Here is a 19,454-nt window from a genome sequence, read left to right on the forward strand (position 1 = left end):
ATTTCCTTTTTTTATAGCTGAACAATATTCCAATGTTTGTATGTAAATATATTTTCCACACTTTCTTTAGCAGTTCATTTATTGATAGCACTTAGGTTCTTTCTGTGTCTTAGTTATTATAAATAATGCTGAGCGTGGGGGTGAATATATCTCTTCGAGTTACTGTTTTTGTTTCCTTTGGATGCATACCCAGAAGTGGAATTGCTGGATCATATGGTAGTTCTATTTTTAATTTTTTGTGGTGCCTCCATTGTTTTCCAGACTGGCTGCACCAGTTTGCATTTCCACCAACAATGCATGAGGGTTCCTTTTTGTCCACATTCTTCCAACACTTGTTATCTCTTGTCTTCTTAATTATAGCCATTTTAACAGGTGGGAGGTGGTATCTCATTGTGGTTTTGATTTGCATTTCCCTCATGATCAGTAATGTTGAACATCTTTTCATGTTCATTCTGTTGGTCATCTGGATGTCTTCTTTGGAAAAATTTCTATTCAGATCCTCTGCCCCTCTGTTGAGTTATATGAGTTTATGTTTTTAGGATATTAACCCTTACCAGATATGTGATTTGCAAGTATTTTCTCTCATTCCATGGGTTGCCTTTTCATTTTGATGATGGGTTCCTGTGCTCTGGGAAAACTTTTTGTAGTTCCAATTGTTTATTTTTCTTTGGTTGCCCTTATCTGAAATGATCCAAAAAATATTGCTAAGACAAATGTCTAAGAGTTTACTGCCTATATTTTCTTTTAGGAGTTTTATGATTTCAGGTGTTACATTTAGGGTCTTTAATCCATTTTTTATTTATTTTTGTGTACAGTGTAAGACAGCATTTCAGTTTCATTCTTTTGCATGTAGCTGTCCAGTTTTCCCAGCACTATTTATTGAAGAGATTGCCCTTTCCCTACTGTATATTCATGCCTCCTTTGTCATAGATTAATTGACCACATAAGCATGAGTTTATTTCTGGGCCCTCTGTTCTGTTTCATTGATCTCTGCATCTGTTTCTGTGCCAGTACCATAATGATTTGATTACTATAGTTTGGTAGTATAGTTTGAAATTTGGGACTATGATATGATACCTCTAGCTTTGTTCTTTTTTCTAAAGTTTGCTTTGGTTTTTGTTTTGTGTGGGGTGTGTGTGGGGGGGTGGGGGTGGGTGTGGGTGGGTAGATGGTTCCATACAAATTTTAGGATTATTTGTTCCAATTCTGTGAAAAATACCTTAGGTGTTTTGATAGGGATCGTATTCAAGCTCTAGATTGCTTTGGCCAATATGGACATTTTAGCAATAATAATTCTTCCAATCCATGAGCATGGTATAGCTTTCCATTGATTTATGTTGTCTTCAGTTTCTTTCATGAATGTCTTATAGTTTTCAGTGTACAGGTCTTTCACATCCTTGGCTAAGTTAATTCCTAGTTTTTGGTTTTTTTTTATGCAATTGTAAATGGGATTGTTACTTAATTTCCCTTGCTGCTGCTAGTTTGTTATTAGTATATAGAAATGCAACAGATTTCTGTATATTAATTTTGTTTCCTACAACTTTACTAAGTCATTGATTAGTTCTAATAGCATTTTGGTGGAGTTTTTAGAGTTTTCTGTACATACTATCATGTCATCTGGAAGTAGTGACAGTTTTGTTTCTTCCTTACCAATTTGAATACATTTTATTTCTTTTTGTTGTTTGATTGTTCTGGCTGGGACTTCCAGTAATATGTTGGATAAAACTGGTGAGAGTGGACATCTTTGTCTTGTTCCTGATCTTAGAGGAAAAACTTTCAGCTTTTCACCACTTAATATCTTGTTAGCTGTGGGTTTATCGCATATGACTTTTATTGTGTTGAGGTATATTTCCTTGTAACCGCTTTGTTGAGAATCTTGTGTCTTCAATTTTGAACTTCTTTATTAGCTCTATTAGGTTTTAGGTGTAAATTATTTAGGGTTTTCTATACATAAAATCATGCCATCTGCAAATAGAAATAGTTATACTCTTTTCCAACCTGGATGTCTTCCCTTTCTTTTTCTTGCCTAATTGCTCTATCATTATCTTTTGCAGTCATAATTTCTGTCAAGTCCAACTTCCTAAATCCTTTTTTCTTTTTTTTTAATAAAATTTTATTTTGCAGATCTAAATTCCCTCATGAGAAGTTTACAGTTTATAGTCATGGTCAGGTTTTGTATCAGTTATTTCTAGAAATAACATTCATTGTGTATTGGGTAAAAGAGTGATAGTTGTATTTATATCTTAACTAATCCAAGTGGGGTGTATTCTTGGATTACTTTATCATCTGGAATTGGTCTCTGTGATTTTGTTCCTTTAGTTCCTCATCATTCTAATGAGCAGTGTGTATTAACCAGCCATGTACTTGGTAGAGCAAACAAACTGTGGAGATCAAATTGTTCTAGAGAGCCCAAACAGTGAGATCAACCAACTCTTCATTAGTAGTAATTTGTCTGAGGAACCAGACTGCATTTCGTCATTGTGTTTCTGTCAATTCTTGCAAATTCTATTTTTACTTTTTAAATTTAAGTTAGTTAACATACTGTGTAATAATAATTTCAGGAATAGAATTTAGTGATTCATCACTTACATATCACAGCCAGGGCTCATTCCAACAAGTTTCTTTCTTAATGTCCCTCACCCGTTTGGCCCTTCCCCTGATCCAACACCCTACCAACTACCCTCAATTTGTTCTCTGTATTTAAGAGTCTCTTATAGTTTTTTCCTCTCTCTGTTTTATATTACTTTTGCTTCCCTTCCCTTATGTTCATCTAATATTATTTGTCTTTCTCTATTTTGCTTAGGATAATACACTCTAGTTCCATCCATGTTGTTGCAAATGGCAAGATTTCATTCTTTTTGATCAGTGAGTAATATTCCATTGTGCATATATATCACATTTTTATCCATTCATCAGTTGATGGACATTTGGACTCTCCATACTTTGGCTAATGTCAATAGTGCTGCTATAATTGGGGTGCATGTGCCCCTTTGAAACAGCACTCCTGTATCCTTTGGATAAAGATGTAGTAGTGTAATTGCTGGGTTGTAGGGTAGTTCTATTTTTAATTTTGGGGGAACTTACATACTGTTTTCCAGAGTGGTTGCACCAGTTTACATTCCCACCAACAATGCAAAAGAGATCCTCTTTCTCCACATCCTCACCAACATCTATTGTTGCCTGAGTTGTTAATTTTAGCCATTCTGACAGGTGTGAAGTGGCATCTCATTGTGGTTTTGATTTGCATTTCCCTGATGATGAGTGATGCTGAGTATTTTTCATGTGTCTGTTAGCCACTGGATGTCTTTGGGAAATTGTCTGTTCGTGTCTTTTGCCACTTCTTCACTGGATTATTTGTTTTTTTTGGGTGTTGAGTTTGATAAATTCTTTATAGATTTTGGATACCAACCCTTTATCTGATATGCCGTTTGCAAATATTTTCTCCCATTCCATCAGTTGCCTTTTAGTTTTGCTGATTGTTTCCTTTGCTCTGCAGAAGCTTTTTATGTTGATGGGGTCCCAATAGTTCATTTTTGCTTTTGTTTCCCTTGCCTCTGGAAACATGGCAAGTAAGAAGTTGCTGCGGCTGAGGCTCAAAGAGGTGGTTGCCTGTTTTCTCTGGGATTTGGATGGATTCCTGTCTTACGGTTAGGTGTTTCATCCATTTTGAGTTTATTTTTTTGTATATGGTGTAAGAAAATGGTCCAAGTAAATTCTTCGCCATGTGGTTGTCCCGTTTTCCCAGCACCATGTGCTGCAGAGACTGTCTTTATTCCATTGGATATTCTTTCCTGCTTCATCAAAGATTAGTTGGCCATACATTTGTGGGTGTATTTCTAGGTTCTCTGTTCCGTTCCATTGATCTGAGTGTCTGTTTTTTATGCCAGTACCATACTGTCTTGATGATTATAGCTTTGTAATAACAGCTTGGCGTCCAGAATTGTGATGCCTCCAGCATTGGTTTTATTTTTCAAGATTGCTTTGGCTATTCGGGGTCTTTTCTGGTTCCATACAAGTTTTAGGATTGTTTGCTCTAGCTCTGTGAAGAATGCTGGTGTTATTTGATAGGGATTGCATTGAATATGTAGATTGCTTTGGGTAGTTTCGCCATTTTAACAATATTTTTTCTTCCTATCCAGGAGCATGGGGTGTGTTTCCATTTTTTTGTGTCTTCTTCAATTTCTTTCATAAACTCTCTGTAGTTTTCAGTGTATAGATTTTTTACCTCTTAGGTTAGATTTATTCCTAGGTATTTTATGGTTTTTGGTGCAATTGTAAATGGGATCCATTCCTTGATTTCTCTTTCTGTTGCTTCATTATTGGTGTATAAAATGCAACCAATTTCTGTACATTGATTTTATATCCCATAACTGCTGAATTCATGGATCAGTTCTAGCAGTTTTTGGGTGGAATCTTTTGGGTTCTCCACATACAGTATCATGTTGTCTGTGAAGAGTGAAAGTTTGATTTCCTCCTTGTGGATGTGGATGCCTTCTATTTTTTTGTGTTGTCTGATTGCTGAGGCTGGGACTTCCAATACAATGTTGAATAACAGTGGTGAAAGTGGATATCCTTGTTGTGTTCCGACCTTATGGGGAAAGCTCTCAGTTTTTCCCTATTGAGGATGACATTAGCGGTGGGTCTATATTCATATATGGCTTCTAAGATCTTGAGGTATGATCCTTCTATCCCTACTTTCTTGAGGGTTTTTATCAAGAAAAGATGCTGTATTTTGTCAAATGCTTTGTCTACATTTATTAAGAGGTTTATGTGGTTCTTACCCTTTCTTTTATTAATACGATGTATCACATTGATTAATTTGCAGAGACTGAGCCAGCCCTGCATCCCAGGTATAAATCACACTTGGTTGTGGTGAATAATTCTTTTAATGTATTGTTGGATTTGGTTGGTGAGTATCTTGTTGAGGATTTTTACATCCATGTTCATCAGGGAAATTGGTCTGTACTTCTCCTTTTTAGTGGGGTCTTTGTTTTTGGAATCAAGGTAATGCCTTGTAGAATGAGTTTGGAAGTTTTCCTTCCATTTTCATTTTTTTGGAACAGTTTCACAAGAATAGGTGTTAATTCTTTTTTATATGTTGGGTAGAATTCCTCTGGAAAGCCCTGGACTCTTGGTTGTTGAGAGATTTTTGATTACTGATTCAACTTTACTGGTTAAGGGGTGTTCAAATTTTCTATTTCTTCCTGTTTCAGTTTTGGTAGTTTATATGTTTCTAGGAATTTGTCAATTTCTTCCAGATTGCCCAATTTGTTATATACTTGCTCATAATATTCTCTTATTGTTTGTGTTTCTGGGGTGTTGGTTGTGATCTCTCCTCCTTCATTTATGATTTTATTTGGTCCTTTCCTTTTTCTTTTTGATCAATCTGTTTAGAGGTTTATCTGTTTTGTTAATTCTTTCAAAGAACCAGCTCCTGGTTTCATTGTTTTGGTCTACTCCTGTTTTTTTTTTTTTTTTTTTTTTAATTTCAATATTATTGATTTCTGCTCTAATCTTTATTGTTTTCCCATCTTCTGCTGGTTTTGGGTTTTATTTGCTGTTCTTTTTCCATTTCTTTTAGGCGTAAGGTTAGGTTGTGTGTCTGGGACCTTTCTTCCTTCTTTAGGATGGCCTGGATTGCTATATACTTCCCTCTTATGACTGCCTTTGTTGCATCCCAGAGGTTTGGGTCTGTTGTGTTTTCATTTTCATTGGCTTCCGTGTACTTTTTAATTTTCTTTTTACTTTCTTGGTTAACCCATTTTTTCTTTAGTAGAATGTTCTTTAATCTCCAAGTATTCATGGTCTTTCCAAATTTTTTCTTGTGGTTGATTTCAAGTTTCATAGCATTGTGATCTGAATATATGCAAGGTATGCTCTTGATCTTTCTGTGCTTGTTGAGTACTGATTTGTGACCTACTATGTGATCTGTTCTGGAGAATGTTCCATGTGCGGTTGAAAAGAATGTGTATTCTGCTGCTTTAGGATGACATGTTCTGAATATATCTGTTAAGTACATCTGGTCCAGTGTATCATTCAAAGTCATTGTTTCCTTGTTGATTTTCTGTTTAGATGATCTGTCCATTGTCGTAAGTGGGGTGTTGAAGTCCCCCACTATTATGGTATTAATATCAGTGAGTTTCTTTCTGTTGTTATTTAATTGACTTATACATTTGGTGTTCCACGTTGGGGGCATAAAGGTTTACAATTGTTAGATCTTGGTGGATAGACCCCTTAATTGTAATATAATGCCCTTCTTCATTTCTTGTTACAGTTTTAATTTTAAAATCTATTTTGTCTCTTGTAAGTGTGGCTACTCCAGCTTTCTTCTGATGACTGTTAGCATGACAGATGATTTTCTGTCCCCTTACTTTCTATCTGTCTGTGTCTTTAGGTCAAAATGAGACTCTTACAAATGGCATGTAGATGGGTCTTGTTTTCTTATCCATTCTGGTACCCTGTGTCTTTTGATTGGAGTGTTTTGTCCATTCACATTTCGAGTGAGTACTGAAATTGATGAATTTATTGCCTTTGTATTGCCTGTTGAATTGTTTCTGGTGATGTTCTCTGGTCCTTTCTGGTCTTTGTTGCTTTTGGTCTTTTTTTTTTTTTTTTTTTTTTTGGCTTTCCTCCACTCAAAATTTCTTGCAGGGCTGGTTTAGTGGTCACAAACTCCTTTAGTTTTTGTTTGGGAAACTCTTTATCTCTCCTATTTTGAATGACAGCCTTGCTGGATAAAGAATTCTTGGATGCATATTTTTCCAAATCAGCACGTTGAATATATCCTGCTACTCCTTTCTGGCCTGCCAAGTTTCTGTGAATAGGTCTGCTGTGAATGTGGTCTGTCTTCCCTTACAGGTTAAGGACTTTTTTTTCCTTTGCTGTTTTCATAACCTTTCCTTGTCTGTGTATTTTGTGAATTGACTATGCTATGCCATGGTGGTGGTTTTTTTGTTTTTGTTTTTTTTTTTAAATCTAATGGAGTTTTCTGTGCCTCTTGAATTTTGATGTCTGGGTCCTTCCCCAGATTAGGAAAGTGTTCTGCTATAATTTGCTCACATAAACCTTCTTCCCCTTTTTCTCTCTCTTCGTCTTCTGGGACTCCTATGATTTGGATGTTATTCCTTTTTAATAAGTCACTGAGTTTTCTGAGTCTTGTATTGTGATCTTTTGCCTTTGTTTACCTCTTTATTTTTATGTTTCATTATTCATAATTTTATCTTGTATATCGCTGATTTGCTGCTCTGCTTCATCCATCCTTGCTGTCGTGGCATCCATTTGTGATTGCATCTTGGTTATAGCATTTTTAATTTTGTCCTGACTAGATTTTATTTCTTTTATCTGCACAGAAAGGAATTCTGTGCTGTTTTCAACCCTAGCTAGTATTTCTATTTTTGTGGTTCTAAATTCTAGTTCAGACAGCTTGCTTATATCTGTGTTGATTAAGCCCTTGGCTGTCATTTGTTCCTGTTCTTTCTTTTGGGACAAATTCCTTTGTTTTATCATTTTGGAGGAAGAATAAAATTAATAAAGTAAAAGATGAAAATTAAAAATTAAAAACAAAACAAAAAGTCAAATAAAGGAAGGTAGATCCTAGATGTGCTTTGGTTTTTGAAGGAAGCTTGAAAGAACAGAGGGAAAAGGGGAGAGAAAGAAAAAAAAGATAAGGAAACATTTAAAAATTTTTTAAACTTATATAATATAAAGTAAAAAAATGAAATAGAATAATTTAAAAAATAAAGTAAAAAAATAAAAATAAAAACAAATTTTCTCTTTCTGTATCCAAGAATGAGGAAGAAAGGAAAGAAAGAAGAAAAAAAAAAAAAAAACAAGCAAAAACAGAAGCAAAGAAAATGAATAAATAAATGAACCAGCAAACAGAATTAAACCCGAATGAAGTTACGTCCAGTTTCCCCTCCACCTGAAACTATGAAGCCTTCTATAGTCTGTACACTAAGTTGGTGGAGTGACTTTGGTCGTCTTCTTAGGGGATATGGTTGGAGGGTGCAGTTGGGTGGAGCTTGGTGTAAGGGCTCCATTCTCCACTAGGTGGCTCTGCTTAGCTTACTGGGGTGGATCAGTGTGGTGCACATGCACATGCGCGGGAGAGGTGGAAATGGCCTCATCCAGCTCTAGGGAGCAGGAAATTTGCGCTCTCACTGACCTGTGATCAAGCACCTCTCCTTTGTCTCAGGCCTCCCTCTACTCCTGCCTCTACTTTGTCTGTATCCAAGCTGTCTTCCTGCCAATGGTTTTGGGGAACAGAATTCTTGTTCAGTCCCCTGTGAATGTTTTCACTCTTCTTCTCTCTCTCTACTTTTTGGGGGAGTGCTTTTCTTGCATGATCCCGATGCACCACACTCTCCCTCTTTCTCTGTTCTCTCTCTGCACTAACAGTTCCCTACCCTCCCCAACTTTTCTCTCCCTCAGTTCACCTCTCCACACCATGTACCTGCCAAGTTCTGTGGCTCAAGTTTTGCAGTTTGTTGTGTTAATCCTCAGATCAATTTCCTAGGTGTTCAAAATGGTTTGATGTTGATTTAGCTGTGTTTCAGGAATGTGACAGGCTCGGGGTCTCCTGCTGCTCTGCCATCTTAACTCCCTCCCTCAGTTCTCACAAATTCTTAACTCTTTTCTTAGGTCTCACTCCTCAGGATCCTTAATCCAGTGAGAAATCAAGTTGCTGAAAAATGAACTTATACTTCTCTGGGGTGATGGAGTGAAGAAGTAGTCATTCCTGGACAGAATTTTCCCCTGATTTTACTCTGGTCCCTATTAAGTATACATTAATTTCATAATATGGAAGTTAAACATTAAGCTGTAAATGATCTGGACTAGTCTTATTTTCCATTATCTAAGTAGTTATTGCAACCCCAGGATAAATTTCCATATTTAAGTAATCTCTACATCCAATGTGGGCTTAAAGTCATGCCTCCAAGATCAAGAGTTGCATGCTTTTCAGACTGAGCCAGGTACCCTAAATGTACATATTTAGATTGGAGAATGATGCCTTAGGCACAGGATACCTGCCACTGGCTAAGAGGGTGAGAAGGTTGAGGTGTATCAGATTCTTCTCCCAGAGGTGCCCGCAGAAGAAAAGTATTAGCCACGTCATCTTTGATCAGAAGGATGATCAGTGCAGCAAAAGTCCCAGCGCCATTGGTCCCTACAGTGAAGCTCTTTTAGTCTACAGGACCATTTATATTTAGGACAGCTAGGCATGGGACCTTCAATTGGAGCTTTCCAGGAGGGGTGGTGGAAGAAGCTAAACAAGTTCTTGCAAACACGGGTGAAATTCTGAAATTTGCAGGCTTTAACTCTACTAATGAGTTAAAAATCAACTGTTTTGCTGGCTGATAAATGACTTCGATATCATTATTTCAGGAGTAGGTTTCCTGCTAGGTTTGCCTACCAGGTTGTTGCGTTGCCCAAAGGAGGTGGTGTTGAGATTGATGTAGTAGCTCTCCAAGGACTTCTCACAACAGCATGACTATAAGTAGGCCCAGTGTTAGTCAGTCTGGAAGTTTTATAAGCTTGTAAAATTAATAATTTACTTTTTATAATTGATGTTGGAAAGTATTGTTTTGGTTAAGATATCTGAAATTTTTATGGAAATACTATATAATAGGGCAGTTGAATGTGAATTGAAGATTAGATGATGAACCTAGTTACTATCACCAATTTTACACGTTGATATTGCTGAATGTAGGTAAGAAGATACTCATTACATAGTTACTCAAGTAAATAAAAGTAAGAGGGTTTAACATGTAGGAAAGAGGAGCTACTCTTCCTGAGAAATAATAAAGAGCACACCTAATTCGATTATATATAATTGTATATTCAGTATAGCTCTGTGAATTAATAAAACAAGATTCATCTCTGAAAAAAATATAGTAGACACTTTTACATGAAGCAGTATATTACAGTGGTTAAGGGCAGGGACCCTAGAGCCAGACTACCTGAACTTAAATCCTATTGTAGCCTCGGGCAAATTACTTAAGCTATCTTCCCTGTTTCCTCTGTGAAATATTTCCTCTGTTTTATCTGTAAAATGGGGATATTTCTAGTACCTATCTTATAAAGTTGTTGAAAGGGTTAACGTGTATAAAGCACTTAGAATAATGCCTGGCATATAGCAATGATGATGAAGAAGGAGGAGGAGGGAGAAGAAATAGATGCCTTCTCAGGAATGGAACATTATTCCTCAATAAAAAGAAATGAGCTATCAAGCCATAAAAAGACATGGAGGAACCTTAAATGTATGTTGTTAAGTCAAAGAAGTCAGTTTGAAAAGACTACATGCTGTATGATTGCAACTATACGATATCTGGAAGAGGCAAAGAGTAAGAAGATTAGTGGTTGCCAGGAGCCTGGGGAGTGGTGGGGAGGTAGGGGAGGGATGAATAGGTGAAGCACAGGACATTGTTAGGGCAGCACGCTACAGTAATGCTGGATACATGCGTTATGCATTTGTCATAACCCATGGAATGTTCACACACAGTGAACCCTAACGTAAACTAAAGACTCTAGTTAATGATATTGGTTCGTCAGGTGTACCACACTAGTGCAAGGTGCTAATTAGGGAAAGTATACCACAGAGCAGAGGGAACATATGGGTATTCTCTATACATAAAAAAAAAATTCTCTAAATTTATTTTTAAATTTATTTTTATTGTTAAAAAAGATTGGAGAAAAAAATGCTTATTAGATAGAAACATGAAAAGCAATAATTTTAAGAAAGCATCTTTTGGGGTTTTTGCTGAATGTGCATAACATAGTGAGTTTGAAGACTGGTATGGCTGGAACTTTGCAGGTAAATTAAACAGTGATAGAGATGTGATCTTTTTTTCTGTGTATTTTAATTTTTATATGAATGGAGTGAATTTTCTGAGTCACAGAGGGGAGCATATCTGCATTTTGGCCATCCTGGCGACTCCTAGGCAGAGAGCCAGTCAAGTTGGCGTAATCTGAGGCAACAGGGATGAGAGGTCCGCCTCCCACTTCCCAGGTTCGTGTCACCAACTGGTCCAAGTCAGAAGCCCAAGTAAGAACTGGCCTTTGTTGGCAGGATGCAAAGGAAGAGGATGAGGTTACTGCTAAAACTGGATTCTGGAATTGGGAAATGGCAAGCTAAAATTTCAGCTAAATAAAATATGAATAAGGTAGTGTTTTATAATATTCCGTTATTGTAACAGGCTGGGCAATTATGAGAAAACAGTATTATCCTGAGTAAAGAATGACTTGGCAGTGCTCAGGATAAAAGATTACTTACAAAAGTCCTCTCTGTTTCTTCTGTTGGCAAAAGTAATGGCTGAAAATGACCAGACTGACTTGAAAATAAGCAGGCTCAGCAGCACAGCCATTTGGGGAAATGCATCAGGGCTGACGCAAGGCTCAGAAAGAAAGGATCTTGACATAACCCATTTTCATGTATTACTTTCCAGAAAAGCTTTCTCTGCTATTTATAGGCACATGTGTTATCTTGGCCCTCTGGGAGCAAAAATTTGTATATTTGACCAGAAGAGTTTTGCTAGTAGGCAGTTTCCTAAGAGAAATAGGACATTTGTTTATTTGTTTTACTTTTGGCTTAGCTACATAAAAGCTGAAATTTTGCAAAAGCAGACCAGAGTTGTTTAGTATCAGGCAATTTGTAGATGTCAAAATGTGTGGAGTGTCTTGATGCAATTGTCTGTCATTATGTAACACGATAGAAATGAGGGCAGCCCACAGGGTTGAGTGCTGCATCCAGCACTCAAGGGAAGGGAATCTGGATTGGGTGAAGTGAATGTGTGGAAAAGAAAACAAAATGTCCTGCAAAGAGACTAATTAGGAGCCAAATGCATGTTCTCAGATCATCCAGGTGTTTTTCCTTTTTGCCTCTTCTGAAGGATTTACTTTTTATATCATGTTGGAAAGACATAAGTGAAACCTAGATACTTCTGAAGCTCTTTCTTTTCCTCCCTGGCTCTTAACAATGTAGGTTACTTGACTCACTTCCTGTCTCCTTCTGAGTTTGCAGGCAGAAGATCTGTGGTGATAGAGCCAGTCTGGCTATGCGTGTTGGGAAAGGGATGCTCAGAAATCGAGAAGGGAGCCTTGTCTACTCCTTTTTACTGAAATACTACTAATGCATGTGGCACCCATGTTCCAAAGAAACTATAGATGGTGTTTTCTCAATTGATCCTGGCAGTTTTAAAAATAAGACCCAGTATAAACAGACACTGATCTTTTGGTGAGCAAACAAGAATGTAAAGAATTCTGGAGGGAAATAAAAGTTGTTTACTGTTAGGATATTGATTGAGAAAACTAAATGCCACTAGGGCTCTTATCTACTCTCTGATTGAATTTCTAGTATTTCTAGTATTGAATTTGAACAACTATTTTCTCTAGGGCCCCAAGTTATTATTTTATCACTTTTGGCACATTATTTTGTTATGTTTCAATATGGACTTGTCCATGGTCTTTATATGTACAGGCTGTTTTTTTTAATATATAAAAATCATTTAATCAAGTGTGATAAAATAATAATTACAGTAAATTTAATTGCTGGATACCTCAATTTGGTAAGCTGAATAGAGATATAGATTAATATGAAGTTTTAAATATGGCATCTGTAAAAATTCAAATTCAAGGAAGACATGTTAGAGTCACTCTCTTGTTTCAGGTGCTTTAAATAGCCTTACATGACTTCAAGGCTTGTTTTTAGTTTTGGTAATTTCTGGCTTTTGTGGCAGGAAAAAATACCTCTGAGAGAAGAAACAGAAAGAGAAGGGAGAAAAAAGAGGCTGTAGGAGCTAAATTTCGATCTCTCTTTGGCCAGAGTTGGCAATTTTCTATTATAGAACAATATTTAAGTTTTCGCAGGATTCACTGAAGGCATTGCTAGACAACAAACAACTACTGCAGATATATTATAGCTTTAATCTGGTTTATTAAGCTTCTCTCTAGACAATCCATTTTTCTTAATCAGAAGACCAGTATTCTCATATTTGCTATTATGTTGAAGCTGTTCTGTTTGTTTAGCAATTTCACACAGGGCATATTTTTTCGTATGATATTATTTAACACAAGTTATATTGTTGCACCTGTGACTGCAAACATGACCCTTTTTATTTTTAGTGTATTTGTCAGTTTAACAATACTCTGCTTGTTCTCTTTTGAAATCCCAATTTCATAACTCAGAAGCCCAGACCCTGGGTGCACCTTCAAGGCTATCAACACTGGATCCCTTTTTGGAAACTCGGAAACCAGAATTAGCAGTTTTATCATTGAGAACCTCCTGTTAGAATGTGCCTATTAGTCCTAGATTGGGTCAGCAATGGATAGTATATAGGAGAGGGCCCTTTATACACTTTGGCCTAGGCTGGTATTTTTGTCTCTAGCCTTGTCCTCTACTGTAAGCAGGTTCCCCAGGATGTACACTCTGAGATGGAGCCTTTTGTGCATTAGGTTTATTGAGAAGTGTTTTTAGAATCAATACCTGTGGGAGTAGAGTGGTCTTGGCAGAGGAAGGACCTGAGTTGTGCTACAGTTACAACAAAGGCCTCATCTGCTCCTTGAGGGGGTGCTCTGGGGCTGGGGTGACCATTCAGAGTTGTCCTAATTTGGGGCAAGAGGAGTGGGCCTTACATCCTTGTGCTGATAGTCATGGTCCAGGCTGCCCCAGGAACAGAGCATGAGGCTCTGTGGGTAGGAAAGGCAAACCCATCAACAGAATACGTCTATTACAGACAAGGTTAAACCACCCTTCTCCAGGATGGAGAGGGTCCAATAGACTCAACTTGCCCTAATGTGTCTGGTTGATTGTCTCAGGGATGGTGTTGTATCGGGCTCAGTGTGGGTTGCTGTCACTGGCAGGTTGGACACTCACTCAGAAGCAGCAGTTGACAGACTGGTCTTGGTGACCTCCACTCCTTACCACCACTGATTCTCTTCATGTACCTATTGTGCCAGCCCTGAGGTGGCAATGAGAGACTAGCTGATACCAGCTGGTTGAGTCATTCTGTCTACTTTGTGTTTGCTCTGTTGTGGTGGATGTTCTCTGGTGGGCATCAACCTCTGATTCAGTGATCTTCACACACTTTGTACTCATTCCTTAAGTGCATCCACATGTCTCTTCCTCTGACCTCCCAATTGTTTTCCTGCCAGGCTCTTCCTCAACCAGCTGAAGGTTTTGTCACCTACCATGAGTCCATGTGTATTCTGACTTTAGGCTTCCTCCTTCCTCACAAAGTGGGTGGTGAGGGGTGGTGCCCAAGGCTGTATCCATGAGAAGGATGTCATTCCCTGCTGCCTCTCAGGGCTGCCGCACATAGGGCTGTGATGTGGCAGCAGTCTCTTCTGGGCTTTGTATTGATATACTAAACTGATCAACATGAAAACGAGGCTTTGTTTCTCCTTAGTAAGATGGTCTCAAATACCCCTTGGCCCCAATGTGGCTACAGGTGTGAGCTGAAGAAGAGGCATTGATGCCACAATGGGGATGACATGATGTTCAGGTCACTCGCTTGTGAAGTTCACATATTCTCTCTAGTCCTGCTCATGCCTGATCCCTTAGTACCATTTCCTTTTATAGTGGATTGCTGATGGCTCCACTTGGCCTCATGACTTGGTTGGTCTGACAAAGCCAGCTCATCATAGGCAGTTTTGGCTGTCTGGTCAGCTGATTGGCTATGATCAGACACTCCATCTCTGACAGGGCCAGTAGTATGCCAAGAGCTGTCTTTCAAAAGACATAACTGTCTGCCATAAAAGGGAAGGCTTTGCTTTAGAACCTTAGCAGTATAATCTCTTGTATGGTTTTGCCACAAATACCACAGGTGTCTTTTTTTTTTAATACCACAAATACCTCCAATAGCATAGAGTTTCTTGAGTTGTATAGCATGCCTGGCAGGGCCACTGCACCATAATATTGAGCTGAGAGGCAGTCACAGCAAAGGCCCCAGCCAATCCCGTGGGAGCTCTGGAGTGGGGAGGCTCCTCAGAGTTGTTACAAATCAAGTCAAGGGGACTAGGTCCTTAGATTTCTGCACTGACCAGCCATTGCATGTGGGCTGCCTTCAGAAAGCGGGCATAATATCAGGTAAGGTGATTCACATTAGCTGTGGCTAATCCCCAGAGTGAGTCTCTTCTGAAAGTCGTCAGCTGCCTCTTGTACTCTCCTTTCCCCTCTCCATTTATTATTATTATTTCTTCATTGCCATTATTTATAACATTTATATTATTCTTTAATCACAGTTGCCATGATTGTTTCAATCTTTGTCCTATACATGCCACTCTTTTTTTTTTTTTTTATGTATAATAATTTATGCTCTTATGTTTGATTGGCTGACATTTATCCTTTGGTAATTTTTAAAGATAAACTTATGGGAGGTAGGAGGCTGAGGCTTTTCAATCTTTTGCCTTACTCCTTGAAAGACAGTTTGGTTGTATTTAAGGTTCTTGAGTTGTTCTTTCTTTGAGCTAATTTAGACATTACTGTCCTCTAGCATTGACCCAGGCTGTGGAGAGACTTAGGGTCAGCCTAATCTGCCCACTGATGCCTCCACTTATAAGTGACATTTTTTTTTTTTTTTTTTGAGAGAGGGCACAAATGAGTGAGGTGCAGAGAGAAAGAGAGTGAGAAGGAGAGAGTGAGAGAGACTGAGAGAGAGAAAGAAGAGGGGCTCAACCGAAGTGGGGCACAAGCTCATCCGATGTGGGACTTGAACTCACGAACCATGAGATCATGACCTGAGCTGAAGTTAGATGCTTAACCAACTTAGCCACCCAGGCACCCATAAGTGACAAACTTTTTATCTGGATGTACAAATATTTTTTGGAATATGCCTTGGTGTTAAATGTTTTGTGTGAATTTTTCCTGGGACAGATGGATCCTTTTCAACCTGTAGATTCATATCTTCTTTTATTTCTGTAAAACTTTCTTGAATTATATCTTTAAATATTTAGTCTGTCCTATTGTTTTTGTTTTCATCTGCATAAATTGGGCCTCCCTTGCCATCCTTCCACAGCAGTTACTTTCTCTCTGATCCTCTTAACATTCTTTATTTCTATTTCCATTTCCCTGCTTTTCTAATTCTTTCCTTCTATGTCTCTTACTGTTTTTTTGACAGTATCCTTGTGTTGCTTCCAATTTTGCCTTTTTCTTTTATGATTTTTTTCTTTTAATTTTCTGAGATCTGCCAGCCTATTTAAAAAACAGAAAAACGTCTTCTCTTGTCAAATATTTCCCGTGCACTTGTATTTCTGCTCTTTAGTGGCTTGAATCTCCTGAATCGTATTGACAATTGCTTTAAAAAGATGACAAAGTTCATGATGAAATACTTGTTCAAAATTTTCATTTGTTATGAAAAAGGATGCACACTATAAGTGAGCATAAACATTAAAAGAATGGTAAAAAGGCATATAATTTTGGGGGGCACCTCGCTGGCGCAGTCAGAGGAGTGTGCGACTTGATCGTGGAGTTGTGAGTTTGAACCCCACATTGAGTGTAGAGATAACTAAAAAAAGTAAACTTAAAAGAGCATATGATTTCTTATCTAATGGGGGAGAAATGGAATAATAAAAAATCCCAAAGAAGGCAAGAAGTAAGGGAAAAGGAATATAGAAGAGGTAACATAGTAACTTGTTAAGATGGTTGATCTGAACTTAAATATATCAGTAATTATGGTAAATGTAAATGGCAAGATGTTTTAATAAAAGACAAATATTGTCAGAGTGGAAACAAAATACCTAATTATACGACATCTAACATGATGTACAGCTAAAACGTAGAGATACAAATTTCTGTTTATAAAAAGATGGAAAAACAGGGACCATATTTACCCTCCCTCCTGAAACAACTGAAAATTCAGTCAAAATATATGAAGTCATGGTCCTGCAGCATTTAACATCAGCCAATGGAGACAGGAAACAAATGAATGAAACTCTCTGATTACCCCAGTTTACTGCCTGGAGAAAGTTTCCTAAGATACAGGGATTGGGGGAAGCCAGGAAGAGCCCAGCAGTCTCCCTGATATGAGCTAGGAACCTGAGGAAGCCGAGTTGGCTATATTTTGCAGGGCAGAGTACTGGGAAAGAGGGAGCCACACAGAAAGAGACTACATTTACAGAGCCTCTCCTTTTAGTATTTAGCTCAGTACAGATCAGCCTGTGTGTAAGAGAAAAGCACCTGAGGCTGAGGAAAGAGAACTACCTGAAAAGGATTAGAGGGAACAATCATAGGACTTGTAACAGTGCCTCATAAGCAAAGTGGAATACCTCACACTTCACAAAGTAGCAGATACTCAGAATGGCCTTGTCTCAGTAATGAGGCTAACTTAACCCTAGACCTACATGCTGTTATGGTCCTAACTCAAGCAAGACCTAAAGGGATCAAATTGTTTCTAAGAAATTAAACTTTGTCTTATAACAAAGCACAAAATGTTTATAGGAATACAAAAATGCCTAGCACTCAACAATCACACTGTCTGGCATCTGGTCAAAAATTGTCCAGCATTCAAAGAAGAAGAACAGAATCCATAATTAGGAAAAAAAAAAAAAGTCAGTCCAATCAATCATTCAGTTAAAACTGATCCAGAAATAGTATAGATGATAGAATGAGCAAAGAACATTAAAATAGTTATTATAACTGTATTTGGTATTTTTAAGAATCTAGAGGAAAGACTGAACATGTTAAGTAGAGACATGAAAGATATAAAAGACTCAAACTGAACTTTTAGAAATAAAAACCATAATGTCTGAGATGAAAAATAAGATCGACAGGATTAGTAATTAATAGGAATCAATCCGGGGTGACTGGGTGGCAAAGTCAGTTAAGTGCCTGTCTTAAGCCAAGGTCATGATCACATGGTTTGTGAGTTCAAGCACCACATCCGGCTCTCTGTTGTCAGCCAGAGCCTGCTTTGGATCTTCTGTATGGCCCTCTCTCTGCCCCTCCCCTGCTCACATTCTCTCTGTCTCTCTCAAAAATAAACAGAAAAAGAAAAAAAAAAAAGGAATCAATCCTAATCAAGTAGGATTAATAACAGATTACATTGCAGAATAAGAGAGAAGTGAATTTAGAGACCTAGTAATAGAAAGTGTTCAAAAAGAAACACAGGGAGGAAAAGACCGTGGGGGTGAGGGGTGGGGGATGGGGAAGGGGACTCTCTGAGGAGCCAGGGTGTGGGAAGAAATAATGACTGAATATCTTCCAATATTTGGTGTGATGACATCTATAAACCCACACATTCAAAAATATCAATAAACTCCAAGCATAAGAAACATGAAGAAACTACATTAAGTCTAATCATTTGCTTAAAACCAGTGACATAGGTACCTTAAGAGCAGCAGAAAAAAGGTTCATCGTGTGCAGAGAAACAATAATATGGATGACAGTGTATTTCTTACAGTTCTTATACTCTAGTTATGCAAGCTACAATGCAGTGGAGCAACAGCTTTGAAGTACTGGCAAGGGGAAATAAACCTAAAATTCTTTGCCCATTGAAAATATCTTTGGAAAACAAAGGTGATATAAGAACAATTTTAAGTATATTGAATTTAAAAGAATTAGTCACCAGAAGACATGCACTATAAGAAATATCAAAGGAAATCTTTAAAGCAGAGGAAAAGTAATACCAGAAGAAATACGGATCTGTAAAAGGAATGAAGAACACTAAAAAATTATATATATAGATACAAATACACAATTTTTCTTAATTAAACCTTAAAAAGATATACTATATAAATCAATAACAATATTGATATATTGTAGGGTTTATAGTATATGTAGAAGTAAAATGTATGGTAATAGCACAAAGTCTTGGAGGAGAGAAATAGTATTACACTGTTACAATGTTGATATCATTTGAAGGTAGGTTGTGATAAGTTAAATATGTATACTGTGTATCTTAATGCAACTACTAAAATAACATGACAGAGTTACAGCTAATAAGCCAATAAAATGTATAAAATGGAATAATAAAAAAATCACCAAATCCAAAAAATGGCAGGAAAGAGGAGAAGGGGAAAAGAGAAAATTTTAGACAAATAGAAAGCAAATAGTAAGATCTTAGATTTATACTCAATGATATTAATTATATAAATCATATCAGTTAAATGTAAATGCTATACATACCTCAATTAAAAGGCAGAGATTATCAGATTGGATTAAAAAAACTAGACCCAAAAATATGTTGTGTATAGGAATTTGAATTTTATTTTATTTTTACATGTTTATTTATTTTTGAGAGAGAGAGAGAGCACACGAGCAGGGGAGGAGCAGAAAGAGAGGGAGACATGGGGCACCTGGGTGGCTCAGTTAGTTGAGTGTCTGACTTCGCTCAGGTCATGATCTCACCATTCATGAGTTTGAGCCCTATGTCTGGCTCTGTGCTGATAACTAAGAGCCTGGGGCCTGCTTTGGATTCTGTGTATTCCTTTCTCTCTGCCCCTTCCCTGCTTGTGCTCTCTCT

At 37.5% G+C, this 19,454-nt stretch overlaps 1 pseudogene; it reads left to right on the forward strand.

The window, feature by feature from the left end:
• The first annotated feature begins 4,591 nt into the window (after nt 1–4,591).
• LOC122211258 lies at nt 4,592–10,602 on the forward strand (annotated as a pseudogene).
• The last annotated feature ends 8,852 nt before the right edge of the window (nt 10,603–19,454 follow it).

Source organism: Panthera leo, chromosome F2, assembly GCF_018350215.1.
Source record: "Panthera leo isolate Ple1 chromosome F2, P.leo_Ple1_pat1.1, whole genome shotgun sequence".
Classification (NCBI taxonomy): domain Eukaryota; kingdom Metazoa; phylum Chordata; class Mammalia; order Carnivora; family Felidae; genus Panthera; species Panthera leo.